The 27,018-nt window shown below is 36.0% G+C and overlaps 1 protein-coding gene across 6 annotated transcripts in view; it reads left to right on the plus strand.

Moving 5' to 3' along the window:
• Window positions 1–27,018, plus strand: part of LOC108135885 (cAMP-specific 3',5'-cyclic phosphodiesterase) — a 116,389-nt gene that overhangs the window by 45,083 nt on the left and 44,288 nt on the right. The gene's annotated exons all lie outside the window — the stretch shown is intronic.

Here is a 27,018-nt window from a genome sequence, read left to right on the forward strand (position 1 = left end):
AAACGTTTCGGTAACGTTTACATTTGCAATATTAAAGTTAAAGTGTTTACAATTACAATTAAAGTTACAACTACAATTCAATTCATATAAAAATAATAAAAGTTCCACATATAAATAAAATGTTTAGTTCAGCTCACATTTTACAATGGATTGTAAGGTGATTTTAAATGACTACAAATTTAAATTTATAAAGAAGAGAATTTGCAATTCTTTAACAGTAACAAAATTTGTTATATTAATGATATAGGCTAACATTTGTTTATATCAATTAAACAACATTTTTGTTATAGAATTTCGGAATGAAAAATTCCATATTTGCATAAATTTCATGTATGTGTTTTCATTTAATATTAGGAAACCCAGCTGAAACCAGTAATTTATGCTACCTTCTAAAGCCAGTGTATAAACTCTAATAAATCGTTTGGAGCACAGGGATGAGCCTGCCATTTTGCAGTGGCTTCTTATCAGTTGGCCAACAAGTCGATCGCCCACTTTAGTCATAACATTAATTCCCAAATCAAAAATTCCCTTAGGAATTAACTAAAAAGGGACGCCTTACAGTGAGGGGGGGGCTTTAAAAATCCAGACAGATTCGCAGGCAGGCCGCAACATTTGCATAGCTTTGGCCACAAGCCTGGCAGTACGACTACAGCCGCCTCGTGACCCCTGACCCCACTCATAAATCCGGGGGAGAAGCTCAAGGCTCAACTTTCTCTCTCTCTCTCTCTGCCTCTCTGTATGCGTGACTTATGTTTACAGTTTATTTATTATTAAAAACACACAGACAAATGGTCCGAGAAGAAATGTTTATTATTGTTGCTGTTTGCCCCAGTCAAACAGGCTAAACAACAAAAAAGAAAAAGAAAAGAAAATAACACAGCACAAAATGTATACATTTCTCTGGGATTTTCGGAGGTTGGAGGTGGGAGGTGGGAGGTGGGCAGGACGAGAAGTCCTGAGGGGTGCTCCTCATTTATATGCCATGTCAAAGTCGGTGGTTTGCCTGGCAATGAATTGAAAATTTCAACGCCCCAAGCCGGCGAGCTAATGCCTATATAAATTATACTCAAATTTTTTAAGCTATCAGGGGATCGGCTCGGTGACGCAGCCCGCATTTTTTATCGACTTTAAAGGGGTATTCCCCCAACGAAAGCATGCCATTTTGGTTTGCCCGTCGGCTTTGCCATGGGTTAAAAGGCGTTGGGAGATTTTTCAGATGGCGAAAAGATGTAAAATAAAAGATTTAAGTGGTTGGTAAAGTTTGCACACAAATAGCAAATGTGATGAATGCTTAAGAGTTTAAACTTAAATTATTAAGCAAAGTTTAAGAGAGATTTAAATGCATGTGAAATGTTTTTAACAAGATAGCAAACCCTTAGTTCATTACATAAAGAAAAGGCCCCAAGGCAATTTAATGTTGTAAATCAATATCTAGTTTAAAGGTAGGGTGTAATCGCCTATTAATATGCTACACACTTTGCCCATAACTTTTGGGTCTTGTATCCTTGTAGCAGGCCTCAAAATTGTTTTGAATTTCTGTCAATCAATCTTGGCAAGAAATTGTGAATAAAACTGTTCAACTTTAAACTCTTGTCGGTCAACCCCTCAGTTTAACCTTGCAGTTAACCCATTAGGCAAACCTCTTAACTACACAGAACAAAATTAGATAAAGTATATACATAAAATTGTGCTCAATGGTGTGATTTATCAAATAAATAATAAATATTATAGATTCCTATTAGATTGATCTATATAATTTACTGGATGGCTCTTAAATTGTCTAAATTCAACTAATTATTGTCTGTAAATTTTAATACATTTGAAAACACCCCTGATTAATTTCTCTGTCTGTCCTGGTCATCTGACAGTCGTTTCCCAAAAAGAGACTCTTGAAAAGTTTTCCTTTTTCCGACAGTGAGAAAGATGCTGGCTGTCTTTTTGCTTTTCTTTGCTTTCCCGCGGGAGAAAGTGTGGGCAAAGAGTGGTTAGGAGGGACTTAGAGGGTTAAGAGATGGGCCGTGTTCGCATGCCAAAACGTGCCGTTGTTTGCATATTGTATTCGGAAAGGGAACTCTTCGTCCTCCCCTCTCACTCGCTCTCTGTATTTTCAGTCGAGTGTTGCATACTTACAGGCGCTAATGAAGGTATATTTGCTCTGCTAAAGAGATGAAAACCGGGCCGAAGAAGACCCTTATTTTAGTAAGGATATTTTATTGAAAGCCTGTACGCAGCTCATTAATTTTGTGGGATTCGGGTAATCCATACTTTCATCCAGTGAGGCTTTTAATTGCTACACAAATTTGAGTGAACTGTGCGGTTTAATGTGGAAATGCAAATGTTAGTTCTCAAATAGTTTTGTTTTGTTAGTCATATTGATTAAGAAAGTGAATACCTTATCTGCCATAAATATTGTCAATAAATGGTTGGGTTTCTTCGAAATAACAAATTAAATTATATTCAATAGCACGATAATATTTTTAAATCTTCAAGGGCAAATTTACAAGCGTATTTGGTTTTTACGTTTTTAATTTTTGTAAATATTTTTTTAATAAGCACTTGGTGGTGTGGAATTTTCTTTGACAAAATTGTATCTCCTAGCATTTTTTCGCCCACCCAAAAGCGGCGGAAAACGGGCGAGCACAAACGGGTCTCTTATTAAAAGGGCCAACCGTGAAAACAAATTAACGCTAATTAGAAGGCATTAAATCAACTATAAATTACGCCCCTAAACCATTTTGTTTGCCTTAATTTATGACCGAACTGTGTCAGAATTTGGAATGGTTTAACTGAAGCAGCGCAAATAAATAAATAAAATGCAAATGAAAAATGAGTAGAGTCGATGCAACATAATGCACATTTTTGTATGCATCTGTTTTAATTTTTTTTTGTTTTTGTAAGCCTTTTCTTTGCTTTTATTGCTGACATTACATATATTACGCATACGACGCGTGTGACATTTGCAAGGCCCCCTTGTAAGAGGGAAAAGGACGGCAAAGGCATCTCGGATGGCCATTTGAAGTATATCCCTAAGATAAAGGCAATCTGAGATGGGAAAATGCCGAGGAAAAGCGGAAAAGCACAAAAGGTGAGCCCTCGGATGAGAAGGAATGATAATAAATACAAAAAGACAAAGTAAAAAGAGTTGGGGAATTTAATATACATTTCGTTGCACAGGTTAAAAAAAAAAAAATAAGGAGGAATCCAATTGAAATAATTGTGAAAACTTTTCGCGAAATAATTGGCAAATGCAGAACAGCTATTTTTCATTCGAATTTTGGGAAATTACTTAAATACATGGGAGGACTCATGATTAGAATTTAAGTTAGAAAAGGAAACAGCCTTAAATTTTTAATTTTTTATGAAACACAAGTACAGTCATGTTCAAAGAATTATGATGCTCTTTTGTAATAGAAAACATTTTTGAACTGATGATTTGAAAGATGAATATTCAAAGCAGTTTTCATTTGCATACTTTCTTTTTTAGTTTCCATGTTGCGTTATTTAACAAGCACAATTTTTTCTACTCGTGGATGGCCTTTGACTGTTGTTTTTTTTTTACCTAACCGCTGACTTTTTGACCAGCTCCCTTTTCCATTTCCCCTTTATTTTTAAGCTGCTTATTGCTTAGCTTAAAATCCCTGCTGCACTTTGACCAAAAGCTAAACGGAGTTATGAAAACAGAGGAAAACTTTGGGAAAACTTTGGCCACTCGCTGCTTGCAAAATTTAAGAAACGTTTTAAAGGGAAATTAGCATTTAAAATCGACAGGAAAAGTGAAAGGGAAACACGAGACATGAAATATAATCTTTAAATCTCTACAAAATCATAAGCATTAATCTTTGGAAAATTATACATATTTCGTAGAAAGCTCATTAGCTGGGCAGCAAACCCAAAGCTTTGGAAAATGGCACAGCACTTCTCCCACAACTTTTCACCACATTAAACTTGCCTTGGAAAGCTATTCTTTTATGCAAAGCTGCAAAAGCTCACGAGTGAAAACCCGCCCAATACCATTGTTATTGCTTAAGGTCAGGTTTTTTAAATAGAAAACTTGGGGAAAAGCAGAGCAATCAAAATAATGTACCCAGTTCCTATGTTAAAAATATAGTTTATTAATTGATTGATTTTATAACAAAATATTATTCTTGAAACGAATTATTTTTCATAACCAAAATTTACATGAGGCATATGGCAAAAAAATTAAAACTAATTTTAGAGAATCAATATCAATAATAATATTCAATAATACCGAATAGAAAAATATGATTTTTCAGATTTTTCACCTTTAAAATTAGTAGAGTTGCTATTTCTTACCATTTTGAATATGTTACTCGTTAAAAATTTATAAAAAATGTTCTTTCAACTTACTAATTAATCGTTTTACCTCTTTCTCTTTGCAGGTAAGTCGATTATGTGAAGTTGCTACCTCTTTTGATTAATTAAGCGAGTTCGGTAAGCTCGATCGCATCGACAAAATCGTATTTTTTTTGTTTACCCTTTAAACACTTGACAAAAAGCTTTTGGCTTTGTGCGCGCGATATTATTGCGTATACGCAGCGTGCAACTGGTTGGTGGGCATGTCAGCCCGCCCTCTTTTTAACCTTAACCCCCTATCTCCACCCCCCAACCCCATTTCCCATGTCGTTTTAACAGTTTGACACCCAGGAGAAAAACAATCAGCAACACGTTGAACCTTGGCATTTTCGCTCGTCGTTTTTATGATTAACTTTTCGGTATGTGCAGTGGCTAGACAAGAGAACAGAGCTGGTGCACTGAAAAAAAATGATTAAAAATGCCCTTGGGCATACGTTAAAAGGCTGAGGTTCAAAATAATCATAATGTGTGATGAAGAATGACTTTATGAAATATTGCGAACTATTTCCATAAACTAAAAAAACTACGACTACTATACAATTCAGCTGTATATATTTTTTTTTCAAGTGTAGCTGGGGCGGAGGGGCCGGTGCGAATTGCCCAGGGCGTGGCAGACCGCCCACCTGGCGTTGTTGCAACTGCAACTGTAACATCAGCAGGCAACTGAAATGCGAAATGAGAAATGAGAGACGCATGCAATTTGTTTGTCCGCCGGCCACGCCCACCGCCTGCTGGCAAGGGGGCGTCGTGGGCGTGGCAGTGGGTTTCGGGTACACACGCTCAGCGGGCGGGGCAAAAATCTCAAACGACACCGAAGCTCAAAGAGCAGGAAATTGAAAAATATTAAGCACGAAAAAAAAATATCTATGAGGAAAATAATGAAAAATGTTTTCGGCGGCCAACTAGCTTGGGGTTTTTTTTATTTATAAGAGAAAACCGCCAAAATTCTCGGTAACCAGTGACTAAATACCGAACGTAAATGCAAAACCAGCAATTATTCAAGGAAAAACTTATTCAATTTAATAGTTTTTAAATATTAACCTTATTTTAAATAATATTTAGACAATTATTTGTAAACACTTTTCGCCATCGGCACAATTCAATGCTGGCTTTAATTCGGCCAATGTAAAAGTGTAAAAAGCGCCCAAACAATTCAGGTAATTTTTCCCTGAAATTCGAGTTTCCCGAGTGGCGAAAAGAAAAAAAAATAAACGTTTTTGTCGCAAATATTTGACTCACGGCCGTCCCCTAAAATCTCTCAAACAAACAACGAGAGGCACTCTCCATCGGGTGTTATATATGCGTATATATAAACATATATCCCCCCGATCTCCGGGACCCCTTCCACGCCCCCTCGACCCGCCCCCTGGGTGCCATTGCCCATCCATTAGTTTTCTGTTTTTTTCTCCGCCTCTCTCTATTTTTTTTTTGTTTCGTCCTTTTTTTGTATTGTTGTTGTGGCTGTTTGTCAAAGCAAAAATGGACACAGGCCAGCGGGGAAATAGATTAAGGGGTATTCGGACAGGAAGAAACAGGAAAGGGGACTCCTTGAAACCGAGGGGGCATAGATAGCATTTTTGTAAAATAAAGTTGACAAAAAAACCGGAGGTGCGAGAATAGTAATGAATAATCCTCAACTTGGACGCTTGTGGATTTCAGTATTTCCTGATAGGCTGGGTTTGAATCTCTGTAATGAATATTGTATAGCTTTGTTGTTAAAGAGGATAAATCTCTTATCTATATCTATATCTATATCTATATCAATGAATTCACAAACTTATGTTATTATTTTTAAATAGAAATCAATATTGAATGATCTATCTTTTGATATAGTTATATTCTGAATAACCCTAAAATAGGTTTTGTGGATTACTGTGTTTCCTAATTAGCTGGTTTCTATCTTTGTAATGGATGTTGTATAGTAATACATTTGTACTACTATTTACATAGTATCAATACATTTTCATAAATATTATTAAATAGAAATCAATATTGTTCTTATTATTATATTATTCTTATATAAAAGTATTAATTATGTTTGTACAAATGACCTCAAAAGATTATAGAAGATTATTTATGATTTTAATGCTATTTGTTTTGATCATTGTCGTTGTAGTTAACATTAAACATAAATACTATATTAGATGATTTGTCTTTTGATAAGTCGTGTTATGAATATGTGGGATAAATACAATATTTTTATATAACCGATACATTAAATATTTAAATTTTCTAGTTTATTCCTGTATCTAATAAGGCTTAAAATGCGACTAAATGATGTCCGATAAGGTATCAACTTAAAGTTAAGAACTGCCCTCGCTGGCCCAGTTAATTCCCATTTTGATGGATCTCCCTTCCGGCTGTTTGGAGCGAAAGACCATAGAGCTGCGATACCATCACCATCTGGTTCGGGGCGGTCATAACCATAACTCCCAAAAATGGCGAAAGGTGCTCGCGTTCGGTTCCACCTGTTCTATTTCAATACCCCTCAAGCCCCCAACCCCCCAACCACCCGAACCTCATCTCATCCAGCGGGATCCTTGAAAATGGCAGCAAATTTTCATTAGAACAAGTGGCGAGCGGCATCTTTGATGGATAACTCTCGCAGGATAATTGCAATCCGAGCCAGGGGCTCAGGCTCATTTCAGGCCACTCGGCTTCTTTGTTTATTTTTATTGGGCCGAAAGAAATTTGAAACTTTTAGGTGACCCCCGACCCTCGACCCTTGACCCCGTGTTCGCATTTTGTTTGTGCGTGCAGCACCTTGAACCACCTGGGGCAGCTTAAGAGCTAATAACGAATTTGCCGGCAGTGAGTGCAGCGAAAGGTGGGCGTGTGTAGGGTATAAAAGGTACGGGGTGTAGGGTGTAGGGTGTAGGGTATAGGGTGGGGCCGACTAATCGAGCTATCAAAACCGCCTCGTGTCCCCATGACACTGGACCACAGAGTAGAGAATGCCCATAGGCGATAATACATATAATATAATTCAATAAATAGCAATGCCACATTCCTAGCTGAAATTAAGTTATTCAGAAAACCTAAAACTGTTAAAAATGTGACTTTAAATTGATAAATCATATATAAAAAACAGGCAACTTTTGTGATCAGGAACGACTTTATTTGTATGCCAAATAATACAGTTTTTGAATACAAAACCACAGTTAGTTGAGTACAAAATATTTTGATTTGCTACGTTTCTTTTACGGGTGTACAAAAACACTGTTGTGCAGCGTAATATTTTCGAAAGCCTTATATGTATGTACATATATTTAATTTGAAAATTCTCAATTACGATTAGACTGTAGCTGAACTTTCAGCCAAGTTAAAATATCTGGAAAAGTTTACTCTTGATTGATTTAAAATCCTGTTATCCAGTGTTTAGTAAAAACGTCAACCACTTGAGCTCGCCGTCGCTGCACTTGCCCCTCTGACGGCGTCGCTGCCGACGTCGCTGCCGCCGCGCCCATCACTTGGCCCCCAAGATTATCTATTACTATTATTATTATTAGGTCTTGCCAATATCCAATATCCGATATCAAAAATGCTAAACTCAAATGCAAATTGCCGAAGAGAAGGGATGCGTAACTTAAGTTTTCAAGTGCAGTGCGCAACAACAGCAAAAACAACAACATGAAGCAGCGACGTCGACAGAGCAAGTCTGATAAGAATGCATGACGACTGATGGTGAGGAGGGGGACTGATTGGAATCAAGAGCGCGCAGCCTTCTGCGCAACAGAGAAATCCGAAATAGCCGCTCTCTCCGGCAAACGGTAAATAATAGTTAATAGTGGAAAATAAACAATACCAGTAAATAGCCAGGAACTTATTCTCTGGCGATAAGAACAAAGTAAGTTGGCAAAATTTATTTTTCTGCGCAAACTTCTAAAGTTGGCCCAAAGTTTGGAGGCTAGTGCCAAGAATAATGTGCTCTTGTTGGAGTAGTCTACTACTATTTTCATTCAGTAGAAAAGTCCGCCTTCCGTCGCAACGAATTTTAATGCCCTGAATAGCATAAAAAACTTAAGAATAAATTTAATTTTATAATTAAACTCATTGACTTACAAGTCGGCCCTGAAGGCAAAAATAATAAATAAAATGATTTTAAGACTCACACAGATTTTTCGATTCATACTAATTATGCATCGATCACTTCGTATTTCTATTTTACAATAAAATGCTATTTTAGTTTTTATTTTGCTTTGAAATTCGGAAATTTATCACTTACCTCTTACTATTTTTCACTACGTGATATGGCTTTCACTTTATATGTACTTTTAAGCTACAAAAACTTGAGACTAAAGATGTTTGTAAAGTGTTGTGGGACACCTTTTTCATGGACGTATTTTTAATATTTAACAGTGGAACAAAATCCTTTTATACATTTCGTACGCGCACGCGTTCATTTTGGTCATCTTCGTCTCCCTCTTTGTTTTCTTTTTGTGCTTCTTCCTCTGCCGCAGTCGAAGTTGATGCCGGCGCAATTCGCCGCTGCTCTGCTCTGCCTCTTTTCGCTGCTTATTGCGGCAGATTTCTGTTGGAAAAACGTTGATTTTTAACATTTCTGTTAGGATAACGTTGGTTTTTAACATTTATGTTAGGACAACGTTGGCCTTTAACATTTCTGTTCGGGAAAACGTTGGCTTTTAACATTTCTGTTGGGATAACGTTGGCTCTTAACATTTCCGACATATCGGCTGTAAACGATTCAAAGGCAATCGAGAGAGCGCAACAGCGGCGAATGGCTCCCTGCTCTCTCAACTACGTTTTCCAAACATTACTGTGCGCCTTTAGCTAACATTTCTGTTGGGAAAACGGTGATTTCTGTAAGTTTTTAGCATTTCTGCTGCGTTTTAACATTTCTGCTGGGAAAACGTTGATTTTCAAATTTCTGAACTCGGCCCGTGCAATTTCAAGACGAGTCGAAACGAGAATTTCGGCCGAAAAACGTGGTGTAGAGCGCATCGCATCGCGCATCGCATTTCGCATATCGTGTGTGTGTGTGTGGGTGCGTGTGTGTGTGTGCGCGCGCGCCGCCTTAAAACAAAAAAAAAACACACCAACCATTATCATAACCATAATAATAATAAACAATAAATACGCGTAAAAATCGTAAATGCTAAATATTCGGTAAACAAAAAAGCATTGACGTGTGTTTTTTGTTATTGTGTTTTATCTTTTTTTTAAGTGCCCCTCGCACGTGTGTGCAAAACAACAACAAAACGCACAAGGGGAAAAGAATGAGAAGCTGTAAATTACATAAAAGAAGCGGTAGAAATAAAGATAACCGATAACAGAGCGGAATGATAAGCACAAAAAAGGGGGAACAAAATACACCAAAACTAATGCCAGTAATTACAAAAAAAAAAATACATAAACAAAAATTCATTTGAAAGTTAGTGCAAAATAAACAAAACAAAAATCAAACAAAGGGCGGCATCAAAAAGTATTAAAAAAGACTAGAAAGCGTGCTGAACAAAGCACCATAAAATAAACACACACACACAACTAAAAGCAACTAAAAACTACCAAACTTCTTCCAAATAAAATCGAAAGGCCAAGGAAATTGCCAAAGTTTTAAAATAAAAAACTAAACCAAAAATCAAAACTTACGATACACCTACAATAAAACCCCTCAGTGGAAATAAAACAAATCAAAATACTCCATTAGAAACCAATATTACCAAATTAAAAATACCAAACAATAAGCAAAACAAAGACAATAGAAGAAGAAGAACAAAAGAATAAACGCAGACAAATACAGTGATTAGTAAATGTCATACATCACTAAAAAAGCAAGTTAAGTAGGCAAAATAATAATCAAAACAAAAAAGAAAGCAATAAATGTGAGTGAGTATTCAAATTGAGTTCCATAAACCCAATAATTAATAACGATTGTCAAGAAATAAGCACTGATCCATTATAAAAAAAAATAGTATTGCAACAAAATAACTAATATATAGGAAAAATGCAAGTGTGACCAAATAAAAAAATAAAAAAAACAGTCGAAAGATCGAAATAGATCGGTATTAAAAAATGTCAAGTAACATATTCTGGCATTCCTGACCTTGAGCCGGAAAAACCCAGGATAAAAACAAATCAAAAAGTTTAAAAAACGACCAGCAAATTTTTTAAAAGATACAAACAACAAAAAAAGAAATGTATAATTTCACATGAAAAACAATGTAGTTAATAAATTTGATATTTATATTTGAAAATACTAAAAATAAAGAAACTCAAAAATTTTGAAACTGTAACTAATTTTAAAAATTTAATAAATTCCATAAATTGCTTATCAATTTAAAGATTATTTAAAGAGTTATTTAAATGTTAACCTTAACAAAATTGTTCAGTTTTTAAATAAAATTCTCATAGTTCAGTAAAACAAATTCTAAGGAATGCAAAGTGTCGATTTAATCCTTTTAAACTAAACTTTGTTTCTTAAAGTTTTGAATATTAAAATAAAAAGACAACCCGGCGATTCAAAAAAATATTGAAATAAACCAAAACTAAATACAATTTTTTTTTTTAAAGCTAGAATGCTGATTTTTAAAAGTTTTAGAATTCTAAAACTCCAGTAAACCAAATCTTAAGGAACAGAAAGTGCTGATTTAACCAAAAAACTAAAATTGTTTTTATGTTTTGAAATAGAAAGAAAAGTACAACCGTCGTTTTGGCAAAAAGAAAAAAAAAAAATTTTAAATAAACCGAAATAATTTTTTTAAAAATTCTCATAAAATAATTGTAGAATGCCGCCGCCGCCGCCGCGACGACGACGCAGCAGCGCTCTGCCTGCGTGAGTGTGTGCGTACCTAAACCTAATGTGTGTGTGTGTGTGAGCATCTGAACTGGCGGCCAAAAGTGACGACGACGCCGACGTCGCCGTTGCAGCGCGTCCAACGCCGCCGGCAGCAGCAACAACAACAACAACCACCACTCCCAGATCTACAACAACACCTGTAACAACAACAACATATAGATCACGAAATTTGCTTAAAGCTACCGCCAAAGTGAAAAAGAAGAAAAAGTGGAAGCAAATCTCCTTTGTCGACGATCAGCAGCGTTTGAAGCAAGCAGCAGCAGTGACGTCGGCAGAACGCAAACGTTCCACCAGCAGCGCCCCGCCCGCCCTCGAGAGCCACGCCCCCCACCGATTGGGACGCTTTTTGCGGAAGAAGAGCAGCGAAACGAGCAGCGCTGCGACGTCAGCAGCGACTGCAGCGGCAGCAGCGGAACAGCGTCGCAAATCATCAGCGGCATCGATAATCGCAGCGGCAGCGGCGGCGACTGCCAGCGGTCTAAATAGCAGCAGCTGCGCAGCGACCGCCAGCGAGGAGCAGAACTCGAGCGGTACACTCAGCGGTATCGGCGGCAGCAGCGGCTGCAGCGGTAATACTTCGACGTCGACGTGGTGCGGCAGCATCAACTTCCTGGTGTATATGGTGTGTTCGTTTTGCTGCTGCTGCTACAACTTTCGCAATTCGCCATCTAGGTGAGACCCAGGCCTATCGATAAGTTATCGAACTTTTAGCGATTATTGCAAAGAATGGGGGATCGATATCACGCTATCTCTTCTTCTGTATCTTGAGCACTTCTACTTGTATTGTTATTAGTTGACAAAGTGGTTGAAAAGGTGATTCTATCGATAAGTTATCGGGGTTCAAGCAGTGCAAAAAGACACGATATCATTTTGTTCTATCCTCTGTATCTTAAACGCTTTTACTTTTATTAATATAAGTTTGCTAAACTTTCGAAATTCGTGCAACTATTGCAAATGATGAAAAATCGATACCATATTATTCCATCCTCTGTGAATTGAACTTTTTGACTCATCTTGATTTTATTTTGTTATCGAAACTAGCGATTGCCAATGCATAAACTTAGATCAATATATTACAAAATGTTTTATGAATATTCTATCGACATTCATTTTTCGATCCGAAAGTCTGGGCAATAAATTTTCCATACTTAATAATGAAAGTTGCTTCGCTGATATACCCCATTTGGTGCCAACCTCCCCGAAGATCTCTTTCCAGCGGTATCTATAATTAAGTTGTTAGAATTCTATTCATAAACTATACTTCTAGCGCGAGTTGTACCATTTGTTTAATAAAGCATGACCGGGTCCCCATGCAAAGCGAAGCTTATCTAACCGCAAAAAAGAAAATAAAACAAAATGCAAAAAAGAACTGAGCAATGAGTGAAAAAAAAAAACGTTCAAATTGCAGGCAATTTTGATAGCACGATCTGCTGGCACATGCGATACAGATACAGAGCAAACGTTCAACTGAATAAACCAAGAGGATCAATCAGAGCATCTTATAGTTAAAATGCTTAATTTAAATGAAAATATTTAGAATGGCTTTAACTTACGGTCTTTTTTTTATGAAATATCAAATAATTTTTCTTTAATTTTCCGAGCTAGTCAACAAATCGAAAAATATCGTTAATGCATTCTCAATCATTAGTATCGATTAATAAATTTGATTTGAACATCTTAAATCTATTTACTTTAGTTCAATTGATAATTTATTAGATTTTGTGATGCAGCTAACAAATCAAGAGCCTCGTGAATGTACTTTCAAACATTAGTATCGATAATTACATTCGATTTAAACATATGAAACCTATTTTTTTTTTGATTATAAAAGCTAATTAATAAAAATCACTATGTATTTTTTTTTTAATTTTATTAAGAGTTAGAAAATAAATTTGCTTTAATTTTCCAGGCTGGTCAACAAATAGATAAACCTCGTTAATGCATTCTCAATCAATATTATCGATGATAAAATTTGGTGATGGTGATGTGAAGGGTTAGAATTTAAGTGATTGTCGAATGAATACCAAATTGATATGTGGATTAATGAACAAACTCAATTACGAGCAGATTCGCCAGCAAATACTCGACTCAAGGCATTCCAATCAGAAGGATAATATCCTGCTGGCCATTATCCTCTTTTCTGCCACCCCCAATCTTCCCGTTCTTCCCAATTTCCCCGCCTGATTTTCGGTTTTCTACAGTCGGTAAGCTGCTTGCTGTGAGACCCACTTGGGACTAATTATTACTCGGTCATCCCGCCTGCCATATATCCTTCAACAGAAATCAACTGAAAGAGACGGGGCGACTGTCGTCGAGTGTCGGGAAAGAGAGGGACGATGTGGGCGTGGGTGAGGGTGGGCTCTGCACAGGTGCCTCTGCTGCGACGAAAGCAGCGACGTTGGCGGCACCCGAAAAACGAGGAGAAACGCAAACGCGTCTTTCTATTTTTTTCTGTTTTGTATTCGGAGCAATCAAATTTTAGGCGCAGATTAGAATGCTGTGAGGTCAAAGTTCAAGGTTGCACACCCCCACAAAAAACAGGGGTGATTTTTCCAACCCCAGCCCCATCAGCCTCTACTTTCATTTTTTTGTCGTCATCTGTTTGTTTCACATTTGGCAATTAGCATTTACCGCCTGTTATTTTCCTTTTGTATTAATTGCGTAAAATGTTAATCTGTTGAACTTGTCAACGGAATAAGGTAAAGAACAACAAAGGCAAACAAAAACCTTAAAAACCCGAACACCAAAATAATCCAAAGCAGCCAAAGAATCCAGTAAGAAGCTGAGCATATAGCCACCCACCCGTTTTCCACCTCCTCGACAACTTCAAAGGTCGCTGATGATATACAGTGATCCCCGAAAGTGTGCCTATTTAAATAATACTCCTAATTGAAAACAAATTTTCTTTGCTTAAAACTCGATTTGGATTAAACAAAAATACTTTGAAAATAATTTTATTCTGAAAAGCACAAATAAATACTTTAAACTACATTAAAGCAGGCATAATACATACAAAAACGGATAAAGGAGTAAAGCAATTATTTTTTATTGGTAATTTAAACAAAAATGTAATATTGTATTATTTAAATTTGTTTTTTTTTATTAATATTATTATTATAAGATTTGTATGGATTTTGATAACACTTTTATAAATTGGGAACGTTATCTTAAATATAAATTTGGATTAGTAAATAACAACTGAGCCATTGATGAAATCTTTTAATATTTAGAAATATATGTTTTCAGATTTAAACTTTTAAATTAAATAAGCTTAACCATTTTTAACTTTGTAAGCCTTACTAATTAACTATGTAATACGTTTTCTCTTTACAGGTAAGTCGATTATGTGCACTACCTTCATTCTAATTAATCGAATAACTTTGGTAAGCTTATTTGCATCGGCAAATGAAAACAAAGCCTTATGAAAACTAAACAATAAGCCGATTTTGCAAACGATTATTGCGTATACGCCATGTTGAATGGGTAATTTTAGATATCGGGCATTAATTTAGGAAACTCAATAATAAGCAATCAATGTTTAATGATTGTTAGTTAATATGAGATTTAGCTTTAAGTTCTGCAGAACTGGCTTCCTCTACTTTTTGTTCTCTAATTATTTGCTTTAAATGTAAAATCACTGTGTTTGTTGGGGGGCCGGTCTCGTAAACGGACAGGTGCCCTGCATTATTTTGTGGTCTTTTCTTTTTAGTTTTATGATAAGAGCTTTGCCTGATAAGAAAACAGAACGAGTCGGCACGCTTTGTAGAATCCAACGAAAGCCCCCCAGAAAAGCAAATAAATTCGAGGCTATTGTCGTTGAAACTTTTTATCACATGTGATAAATGAATATGGAGAAGCAGCCGAAAGATTTGCGAAAAATACAGTATAACCCAACAAATTGGGATCGGATTTTTAATCTTACAAGAAAAATATGTTTAAGAAGTCTTGAAAAGCAGCCACAAGCTTATCATCATATCAATATTTATATCATAGTCGCATACTCGCATTTCAATGCAACTGTTTGAAAGTTTCTCAATTTATTTTCAGTAACTATTTGCTGAAACTTAAAGTTTCATATCTAACTTATCATTAAACATTCCGATCTAATAATTGTGTACTGGCATGCAAAACTATTTGACAGTCAATTAAACTAGAAAAATTGCCATTAAATTGATTGCACATTTGACTTGATTGCAGAAACCAGAAAATGGCTTAATTTATTAAGCTGGCAAAGTATGACACCGAATTTATGGCTGCATAAATCACACATGTGTACTTACATGTGTATGCAGATTTTACATGTGTCTGAATTTGAATTCCCCCAACAGCAATTTAAAAGTCCCCCTCTTTTTCTATATATTTTTGCCAGACTTTTTTTGCAAATCCCAATTTTTTTTCCGGTACTTTTTTTTTTGAGTCATTGTACTTGTGCAAGAAGTTAAAAAAGGGAAAAGAATAAAAAAAAGGAACGACGACGTTCTGTCTGCCCGTTCTGCTTGTAATTGGATTTCCGCTGTTTGCAGAAAGAAGAGGGCAATATTAGGGGTGGGATAGAGTGCGAGCGAGAGGGCGGTACTTAGCAGCAGCTGTTTAATGATGAATCTCAAGTCGCTGTCTCATTACAACTTTCAATTTCAATTGCTTCTTTTGCTTCTGTTCACCCTCTCTTTCCCGCATTAGGCCAAGCATCGACGCTCTCACGCATGGCGCTTATTTTAGGCTACACTGAAAGAAATGGATATAGCATTTTTAAAAGAACAAGTTACGTAAACACATTGCCTAAAAAAATGTTTTAAACTCTTGGCAAGGAAATACTAGATTTTGTTTGTTTTGTGATTCTTTTAAAATTGAAATATACAATTGTGCATTTATTAAAATGTAATTGAACGTATGTTTAACTTTCTATGTAACCTAATAGAAAAATGTAATACTATGTCTACAATATCACAAACACAAAAGAGTTACCACAAGCTATTGTTGTTTTTGGTTATAATAATATTTTTAAATGATTTTAAATGCATTTAAATGTTAATCACAAAATTATTATAATGCTAAATACCGCATTAAATAAAATTTCTCATAGTGATATTGCCCCTCTCGCTCGCACTCGCTGCTTTGATGCCTGCTCGCCTTCGCCTCAATACGAATTCGCTTTACGCCTCGCCTCGCTTAGCTTCGTTTTTCGCCGCTGCCTTGCTCTGTCCGCGGCGACTGCGATGCCGGCAGAGGCTTTCGGATTTCGGTTTCGTTTTCGCTTTCGCCTCCATCGGTTTCGTCGTTTTCATCGTTTCCATCGTCTCCGTCATATAACAACTAACAACGTTCGGCGTTCGCTGCTCCGCTCCGCGCACACACAATTTGCGTTCAAAATAATTCCGCAAAATCGCAAAACGCAATCGCGAAAACCGTACACAATTCGCAAAAATCAAAAATCGGCTTAAAATCGTGGTTTAATCGGAGAAAAACAAAAATATAAAGACGAAATCGAAGTGTGTGCATAATATTAAGGCGAGTAAGAAGAAGCAGAAACAGAGAGGAGGACGACGAGAAGGAGGTGAAGGTGAAAATAGGGGGGAAGAAGGGGGCGAAAACAAGTGGAACGGACCAAATAAACAAAACAGAAAGGAAAGCGGAGAGGGGGAGAGAGAAAGAAATAGAGAGGAAGAGAGCAAATGTAGTACATGAGAAACAAAAACAAATCTAAATTAATTGGGAAAAACAAATAAGAATTAAATTAATTTATGTGAATTCAGAGCGAAGCAAAAAGTAAAACAAAACGAATGAGGATAACTGCAATGAGAAGGAATCTAAAACAGAAATTGAAATAAGGTTTAATAAGTATTAATAAAATAATAAAACAAAAGGTGATAGGATAAACAAACGCTAAATTATTATAAAAACAATCTTGATGAATTAGGAAATTAAAAACAACTACTAATACAAAAAACAACAAAATTATATAAATATACGCCTCAAAGTAAAAAAAAACATTCTCCAATTAAGTGAAAATATCAAATACAAAAAAGTAACACAAACAAACTAAACAGCATAAAAAAATAAAAACCCACACAACCTCTGACCAATTTTAATGTTTTCAATTAATTGCGGCGGCCCAGTTTAAAACTTGCGATAAAAAAAAACCAAAAGCACAAACAAACAAACAAAAAAAAAACTAAACAGAAAAAAACATTTTTTCGCCGGCCGCACAAAACGACGCTGACGTCGACGTCGGCGTAGGCAGTGCAGCGGCTGTTGATTTTTATCAGCGCAACAACTACAAACCGAAAAATAAAATAACCCACAAACAGCCAAACGGAAATTCTTTTTTTGAGCCCACACAAACATGTTTTTATGTTTAGTTCTATTTTTTGAGACACGCGAACAGTTTATTTTGTATTTTTTTATGTGTGTCCGATAAGAAGTGTTAAAAAAGGTATATAAATTATGGTACAAGAGTTTACTATGTACATATGTATGTATATGATCATAATTGATAAGTGTTAATTGTTCAATAGAAACACTCAGATAACTTAATATATTTTCACATATTGTTAGAATCTTATGCATATTAAAAATCAATACAAATACAATTGAAGTTATCTTAAAACTCACAACTTATCAACCACTTCTTTATTTTCAAAATATTGAACTTAAAAGAACTTAAGTGTAAAAACAATAAACAATCATTATTTTTGCGCTCTTATTTTTGCTTGGTACATACTTAAAGTCATAAATAAGTCGTATACCAAATTTCATATGAATCAAATAAATAAAACGAGTATTTTTGGCTTCTTTGCACACGGTGGTGATATGTTACCTTGAAGTGATATATTCCATGAGGTTCTCGAAAGAGTTTGCCTACAATTTTATTTAATATTTTATTAGGAATTTTTCTTTTTAACTCGACCTCTTACTTATCTTTAACCGTCTCTTTTCCTTGATTTTATTTTCTATCTCAACTAATTTGATATCATCTTCTTTTTGCTCTTCCTTCTACTCCTGTTGTGCGTTCAAACGAAAACGAGAACGAAAATCAAATCAAATCAAATTGAATTTTCAGCTCCCGTTTTCCACTGAATGGGATCCTTTAGACTCTCTCCATCTCATTCTTTTAGCCCTATACTCCCCTCTTTTTTTTTGCCGGCAACGTTGCCGCCTTTCACTGCGAAAAGTTTAACTATATCTCCATCAACCGCTCGCGTTGATTTCTTGAATGAAATTTAGTACGGGTCCGGCTTTTGGGTCCCTTCCCGGTTCCCGATTTAGCCGACTTTCAAGGCCCACGCCCCCTACATCTATTCTATTTATTTGCGAGGCAAAATTCTATTTGCTGCTTGGCTTGGCCAGTGCAAATCAAAATCAAAGCGAAATTTGTAAGCAAATGGTCGGCAGAAAATCCGGAGTTAACATTCTGTTTTACATAAAATGCAACAACTTAAACAAGCTAAAAAACAAATTACAAGTTCTTCCACGCTGACACTGAGCGAAATTACAATTATATTTACTAATTTGTGACTGTTCCTGAAAAACGTACATCTTTTGAATGTATTTAAAGGAATTCTTTATTTATATACTTTTTAGTAAACAAATATTTTTTAAAATTTATTTAAATAAGTCAAAAACGAAAAATTGCAATATAATGTTATAATAAAGCCTTTTTCAAATTCCATTTGGGTGGTCCCTTTAATAGAACGTTGAATAATATTTTGCCCGGTCGCTCACACACGAAATGGACAATAATTTCAAGTCGTACTTCCAGTCACGTATTGGCTATTAATAAACCCCCGAGACAACCCGCGGAATTCCAAAGCGTATTGGTTCTAGCACTCCCCCCTTTCTGCAGCCTCGATGATCATGTGGTTATATTTTAATGGCCATGACTATGCTCTTATTTGCCACTTTTATGTACTATCTTTAATTCAAAAATTCGGATGCAGCTATTAAAGTCTATAAATAGCTGTGATATTGGCAGAGTGCACTGCACAGTGAAAAAAGAAACTACAAATTCTATTAGTTTTGGGATAAGCTTCGTTCTCAAAATTACTTTTTTTTGTAAGTTTGGTTTTTGTTTGTGGTAGCTTTGGGATAGCTTCCTTTTTAGATATAATCTTTTTTAAATTCTGAATGTGCTATGATTAATTAGATAATTAATTATTAATTAATTTTTCAGTCTGATTTTCCTCTGCCATATACTCGTGGCCGCCACTGTGAACTGCACTACACCATCGCATGTTGGGAAAACCGAAAGGGCGAGGTTCAAGTGATCGGATCTAATCGAATCGAATCGGATCGGATCAGATCCAATTTGATTTGATTGGATCGCTTTGTTTTGTTTGGCGCCGTCTAAGTCTCTTCAGACTTTCTGAGATTATCGACGGTGTGGTTTGCCTTTTATGGCTAATTGTTGCTGTAGCTTTCCATTAGCATTTCAATTATTGATTTATGGCCGCGAGTGTTATACAGATTTATGGCTAATATGTATCGCAGCGATTGTTTTGGTAGCTCTGAGTTTTCGGTTTCTCGAGATGTTAACACTAACGCTTTCTCGTTCTTGCCATAAATCATGCTGAAGTGTGTTCAGTGGGTTAAGCAAAAATAAAAAAAAAGAAACGGGAAGGGTGTGAGCTGCTTTCGTCACTCGAATCGCTACCGATAAGCCATTATCTAATTGATAGCAAATTGCTGACTGATGTAAACGATTGAGGGGCTCTCGTTGTTGGACATTTATTTGATTGATTAATTGATTGATGGCTGGATGCACTCAGCTGTGATTGACTAAGCCGTGGGGGTTCTTTTTCTTGCTAGTTGCGCACAAAGAGAAATTAACTGGAGATTTTTAATAAAGGAAGCTATAATAATAGATTTTATAATATTTTTTATTTGGACAGTTACATTAAATGTTATTAAACCAGTAATTGTATTAACTATAATTTGTTTGCATTAATCTTTGTATTTGAAAAAGTTTACCAATCTTGTTGAAAAAACAATCTAGGAGCACTAAAACCCAAGATTTTGAATTTCATTTTCAAAGCATTTACAATTTTTACTCGTTGCTCTTTTTGTATGTTGGCCCGACATTTTAATGCAGTTTTATGCTATCATTTATTGGCCAATTGCATTAGCAGTTCGTCCTCTTTTGGCGCCCACTGTGTGGTTGCAGATATATCGATTTTGTTTGGCGGTTGTGCAGATTGACTCTAAAACTCAGCCTCCTCTTAACCCCCTACAAATTTTTCCATTTCTATCTGCGATGTGTGCGTGAGTTAATTTAAGCCTCTTTTTGCGTTGTTTTTTGCTCTCCCTTACGCGCGATAAATTTTTTATTTATTGATTTTCATTTATATTTTTCTTCCTGCTAAACAGCTGCTACACTTTACGACCCAGCCGCCCACTTTTCCGCCCAATTCGTATCTTCAATCTCCATAACGGTAAGCATTGGGCATCTCTATACCCGTCTTTTTCTAGTGCCCATGCTACCCATCTCTTTCGCGTCGAGCAATTACGTGTTGTATGAAGTTCACCGCAAGCATTCGCTGCCTCCCTTTCTCACCCGCTGCACAGAACCTCCCTTTCGCTCGTTTCTCACTTTTATGATGCCAATTCCGTTGGCAAATAGGGGACTCCAACTCCATATTGGGGGCACCGAGGGGTTAAGGTTTGAGGTTATGTTATGGGCGAGGTGATAAACTTTTCGACGCGCGCTAATTGGATAACTCAAAAGTTTTGATTAATTCGATGCGATAGCTGCATGCGATGAAAGGTCACAAGGGTAACAAAAAAGTTATGTCCTCACGAACAAGGAAGGGGGCGCCCAAAATAACGATAGTTTTAACAGGCTTAAACATTAATTCAATTCAAAATTCAAAAAGACTTAAAAGTAAAGTCCCCGCGATAGTTTAAAACTATAAACAAATAAATGATTTGATTTTACAAGAAATCTTTTGAAAGTATGATAGAAATTACGTTAAAGTAATGAAAAAGGTGTTAGTGTACATGAGTACAAGTCTTAATTCATTATTATATTATTTACGCAAATAACTATATTTAAAACTTCCAAATTAATTACCTTTTAACGACTTAATTTTCCAAATCTTGTTGCCATTTGCTCGACCCTTGATGAGCCCGCTATTCACTTTCTTTGAAGCACTATTTACATTGAAAATTCTTGTGCAAGTGGAATATTTGCCAACATTCCCCGAACTGACGCAGCAGCAGCAATAATTGCAAAATTCCAAGAAAATGCGTCGAGGAAAATGTGAAAGAAAATGCTAGCACCATTCCACTTCCACGTGTTTGTCATAAGCAGGGAAAATTAGTAGGCATCTACTTATGGCTATGGAATAAACGTAATTGAACCAAATTAATTAAAAAATATCTGAGAATATTGAGGCCATTTTGTATAAAAAGAATTTGCAAAATAGCTTCCTGTTGCTGCTCCTTCAAGAAATTAACCAAAAAGAATGGGTGGGAAAAACTAGGTCGCCTTCGGCTTGTTCCATTTTCTTTATTTTTCTCATTTCCTTGGCGGGATAAGAAAATTTATGCCGTTGCAGCTCAGGTGAAAAAAAAAGCTTTCATTTCTTTTTTTTGCTCCTTAGCTTGCCGTATGTGTGCTCCTTCTGGGGAGCCATAAAACTGTTTGGCGAAATGAAAATGAATCGTCTAGGGGCATAAAAAAGAAAGATCGCTGAAAACACAGAGATATAAAAGGAATATTTAAAATAGAAGCCGGGATGCATTTAATCACTTGCAAAGGTTTAATATTAATTAACTTTTGAGCAGGAAATATTTTTAAAGTATTCCATAAAATGATAGTACGTGTTACGCGAGGTAAACCTTTTAATTTCCGCTTTCCGTCACATGACATTGCCTGGAAAATCCATATCAATGTCAAAGATTCAAACTTTCTACAGCGGATGTGTTGTTGTCTCAATTGGACAGTTGATTTGTAAAGCAAACAAAATGTGAAACTAAATATATATCTTTACAATGACTTGGCATATCTATTAATAAAAACAAACCTTTGTTGTTTCCACTGACCCAGACATTTCTTGGCTACTGAATCCATAAACCTTTACTTCGATAAATTCCCTTGTTTGGCTTTCGTTATTTAATTTTTTTTTGGTTTCATGATCGTTATAAAATTAGTTGCCATCATATCTGTAGCCAATATTGTAAGGGGTTTTACAATCGAGAGAATGAAAATAAACTCGTGAGACAAGCGACGCAATTTACAGAACACCATTTATGAACCTGGTCTGAGTTTTATGGTCTTGGAAAAACCATTAGCCTCCATAAATGCTATTTATAAGGTCTGGGTCTTGAGGGAACTTTTTGTGATGGCAGAGTCTTATCATATATGTGAATGTGTTACCTTTGATATTTTGAAAGATAATGTATTTTAATAATTCTTTAAAAGCGCTTTATTCGTTTAGTCTATTTTATTTTTTTCGTGGCTATACTTTTATGTAACCATACATTTTGTTTTTTATATTTTCCATTGTTGTGTTATTTTGCAAAGTTATTAAAAAATTGTTATTATCTAAACTTTACATTGATCACCCCTTACTTTATATAATTGGTGCAATTTTAGCACCCAAACATGCCTTTTTGGGACACACACGCACACTTTTCGAATTTGTTTACCAACTGTGAGGCGATTACAATTATTGTTGAACCAATTTTGCGAAGCGTCCAATTAGCCGGGCTCATCGGCTGCCGTTTTACGATCCGACCGATCCGAGTTAATTGCCCGATCTTTATGGCTTAATGACCGATCATTTCTGCCATATATCTGTGGCCCCAATATACTATACAATTACCGATATAGCGTGACGCGATGCAATTTCCGTGGCGTCAACATTTTGGGCGCAACTGTACTTTCTCTGGGGACCATCAATCTGTGTTTAAGAGCAACAACTGTCACTCTGGCCCGCTCTATTTGCTTGTTTTTTTTTTTTTTTTTTTTTTTTTTTTTTGTTTGGATGGGAAAGGAAAACAAATTTCCATTTCCCTCGTTTTCTTGTTTTCTTTGGCCCTTCGCCTCACTGCCACAGTGCTTTTGTCTTTGAGCCAAAGTTGTTTGGCAAAACTTTTGCACAGAAGCCAAAGTGAAGTTCTCCCTTTTGGCCCCTCACCACTCACCCATGGCTTTTCTCTTCCTGGGTCAGGAAGTATTTTGAAATTGCATCAAGTCGCTTTCAGAGCAAAGATTTCAATTAAAGTTGTTCCCCCTCGTTTTTTGGGAAAAGGAGCAGGACTGGAAATTCAATTGGGACCAGGGTTACACGATAGAGGGATACACCTTAAATATAAACTGAACAAATTATAATCATATAACATTCTGGATTTTTCTTCCAATCAATTTCGGTTAGAATCGAACTGTATTTCCATACAAATTCCAAAACTCTCAAAAGACAGTTAAGTTTAATTTATTTAAGAGTTTAAATGAAAATGATTCAACACATCTAAAAAATCATTAAACACTCCATTATGCCCCTATAAAGTTTATCCAACACTATCTTATATGTTAATTACCCATTTTTTTTGTTGTCCTTTTTAACGATGAGTGAACTTAAATAAAAAGCCCAAGTTGGTGGTCAATTTGGTTTGCTTTACTGGCTCCCACCTGTAATCTCTCAATATCCTGTCTTATCCTGTTCAGTGAGACAGAGATAGACTTAGGAAGCAATGAGCGAGAGGTCAAGAGATCTAAGTAAATAAAAACGTGAACTGCATTGCATTAAAGTTGATCTAATGACCGAATACGTGAGCAGAATTTGTAAAAGGTGATATAGCAAAGGGTGAGAGGCGTGACCATTAATGGCCGCAAGGCGAATTAGATAAAAAAATATATATATACACTATATATATAAGAAGAGGTCAAGGGTTCATTCTTTAGAACAACAAATTAAAACACCAAATTCGCTTTTTGCCCAAACACAACCGAGTTATTACATAAAATCCACGAGTCAAAGAAGCGTAACACAGAAATCCCCTCCTCCAAAAAGAAAAAAAATAAAATTAAATTAAAGCACTTAAAAATTTTTCATTGCATACATTTTGGGGCTGGAGAAAGAAGTAGAGCGTGGGGGCTTGAGTTATGAGCGCTCTGACGTAAAAGCTCGCACACAGATACGCAGATTGTCGGCAGCATCGCATAAATATTAATAAAGACATCAAGAATTGATTGAATCGAAAGCGCAAAGCGAACGCACTCGTGAGCATTACGTGAAGCATTACGTGTGGCTTAGAGATGGGTGCGTGACCGCCGAAAATATTAGGGATGGGGCAGGCAAAAGTCAACTTTAATGGCAAAGAAGTAAATCACACAAGTAATATCGGATTGTGGTTTAAATTACAACATTGTTTTTAAACAACATTTTGCAAGTTGTGCTTAGCTTAAAGATATAACCATTTTCTATATTTTACAAATAATATTGTTATTTAAGCCAAGTTGAGGTTGTTTTCATTTGCCAAAAGAACAATCTAAAGAATTGTGATTATTTCCTTTTAACCCGAAATTTGTTGCCCCTTTTTAGTGTTATGTTTTGAGAGTTTCAAGTTGTCTCTTAATGAGTTTTGTGTGCTCAAATTGAAAATTTCAACTTGAGCAAATACAGAACACACACAGTTTAAGTGGGAGAATGGGGATTTAAGGCACTTTGGCGGGGAGGTGAAAATCTGTAAAATATGCGGTCGGCGTTTCGGGTTCCCGGGTTCTTGATTAGGCGATGCTTCAGTTGATAAACTTGATAAACCCACTCATTTGCCTTTCATATGGAGATTTTCCCTTCTCCTTTTTGTGTATGCTGAAAACTTTTTGGCAAAAATATTTTTATGTAAATTGTTTTTGGCATTTATTCATTTATATTATATTTGCATGTGTTTTTGTGTGGGAGGTGGTCTCACATATGACACATGTATATTGTTCTTGACATTGTCAAAGTTTAACTTTCTTTTCCAAAAAGGAGACGAAAAAGAAGTATATAAACAAAACAACTCTTGACTTGCACAGTTCATTTGAAAGTTGATTAGTGCGGAAACTTGTTTTTCATTTTCCATTTCCTTTTATTTGGATTTCCCTGTTTCTCCCCGCTTTTCCCGGCTTTTCCTTCTATTCTTCTCGAGACATTCTTCGTTTATTCTCAAGAGCCTTTTTTGAGATGAGAGAGACTCAAGCACGTTTGTTGCTGTTTCTTTTCCCCTTCAACTTAATGTTTTTATTTTCTTTTGCGCATTTTTGTTAATGAGTTGTTGGAAAATAAAGGAAAAAGGTAGAGGAAGTGGACAAAGTTTTGAGTTTTCTGAGGCAAAAGGGCTGTGAAATGCTCTTACAATTCCTCATTATTAGTAGGGGAATTTTCGGTTTGTTTTTTTTATACATTTTTTCAATTCAGTCTCCTTGACTAAAAAATAAGCTTTTTAATTTTAGATTTAATACACTTGTTGTTATTGTCTACCATGGAGCAGAAATGTGAATGTAAGCAAAAAAAAAATAAATTGGGAGTTGTTTTAAAGAGTTATTAGACAACGTTTGTTGGAGCATAGATATGCCCCAACTTTTCACAGGACATTGACAGCTAGCGAAACTTATGCAAAAATGGCACATAAGAACCAGTCCTTCAGGTGGAGGGGGGTTTCCCAAGGGGCTGAAGGAGAATAAAGAGGTGCAGGACAAAAAAGCAAACGTCGAGCCAACGACAACACTTAATGTTGCATACTTTTCGAGGTCCTTGTGCCAGTAACGTTTCCGTTCATTCTTCTTTTACACATTATTTGAGTGTGTGCGCCCACATGGACACACATGGACAAGCATAAATACCTAGGCTAAAAAGTACACACACATCCTCAAGCGATTTTTATGCCTACCTTGAATTTACCTTCACTTGTGGCTGCTCATTTTATGAGTTTAAGGGCGATAACTAAATAAAATAAACAATGTACATACGTAATGCTGACTTCAGTTTCTAATCAATATATATGGAAAATATAGGAAAAAATATCCATCAAACGTAAACTTCTAATCACGTATTCACACTAAAAACTGATTTTTCATAATCTATAAACATAAAATGCATTTATATAAAAATAGTTTATTACTTTGTTTTTGTTGCTTTCAGATTTTTGTATCTTAAAGTTATATCTTTTAAGTTTCCTCTCCGAGTCTATTTGCTCTTTCTCTTCTTTTTAAAATGCTCGCCAACGACCGTCTCTATTTTGTATTCCATTAGCTTGTCGCGTGTCGTGTGCTTTTGTGAATTCTCATCTGCTTTGCATCTGCTCAATTCAATTCATCTCACATTTCACCTTTCTCCGGCTTTCTTCGTTCTACTTTTTCCTGATTTCCGGTTTTCCTCGCTTTTCCCTTTAACAACTTGTGACACTTCTTACACTTGACTTTTCTTGTTTCGCATTGTTCTTATCTCACTTGACTCTGGGCTCTATCTCTTTCTGTGCTTTTTGCACTTTTGCACTTTATTACACTTCCGCTCTTGCGATTTCAGCGCTTTTCTTTTGCTTTGCCGCTTTTTCGCTTTTGGTTGTGTGTGTGTGTGTGTGTGTGTTGGGGCGCCTTAAACTATGCTATGATTTTTTCATATGCACTTGTCTGGTGATGCTTGTATTTTCATTTATTTTTCATATTGTTAGCTGTATAGCGACTGCCACTTTATTTGCGGGCTGTAGTTCGTTCTCTCCACTTTTCTTCTATTTCCAGAGCAGCTTTGCCAGCATCTTTGTCTGTCGCTTTTCCGACAGTTTGCATGTGTGACACGCAGGCACTGAGAATAAAAAGTATCGATTCTGAATCTGGTTATATAGCGTTT

The sequence above is a fragment of the Drosophila elegans genome, unplaced genomic scaffold (assembly GCF_018152505.1).
Source record: "Drosophila elegans isolate 14027-0461.03 unplaced genomic scaffold, ASM1815250v1 contig_149, whole genome shotgun sequence".
Lineage (NCBI taxonomy): Eukaryota > Metazoa > Arthropoda > Insecta > Diptera > Drosophilidae > Drosophila > Drosophila elegans.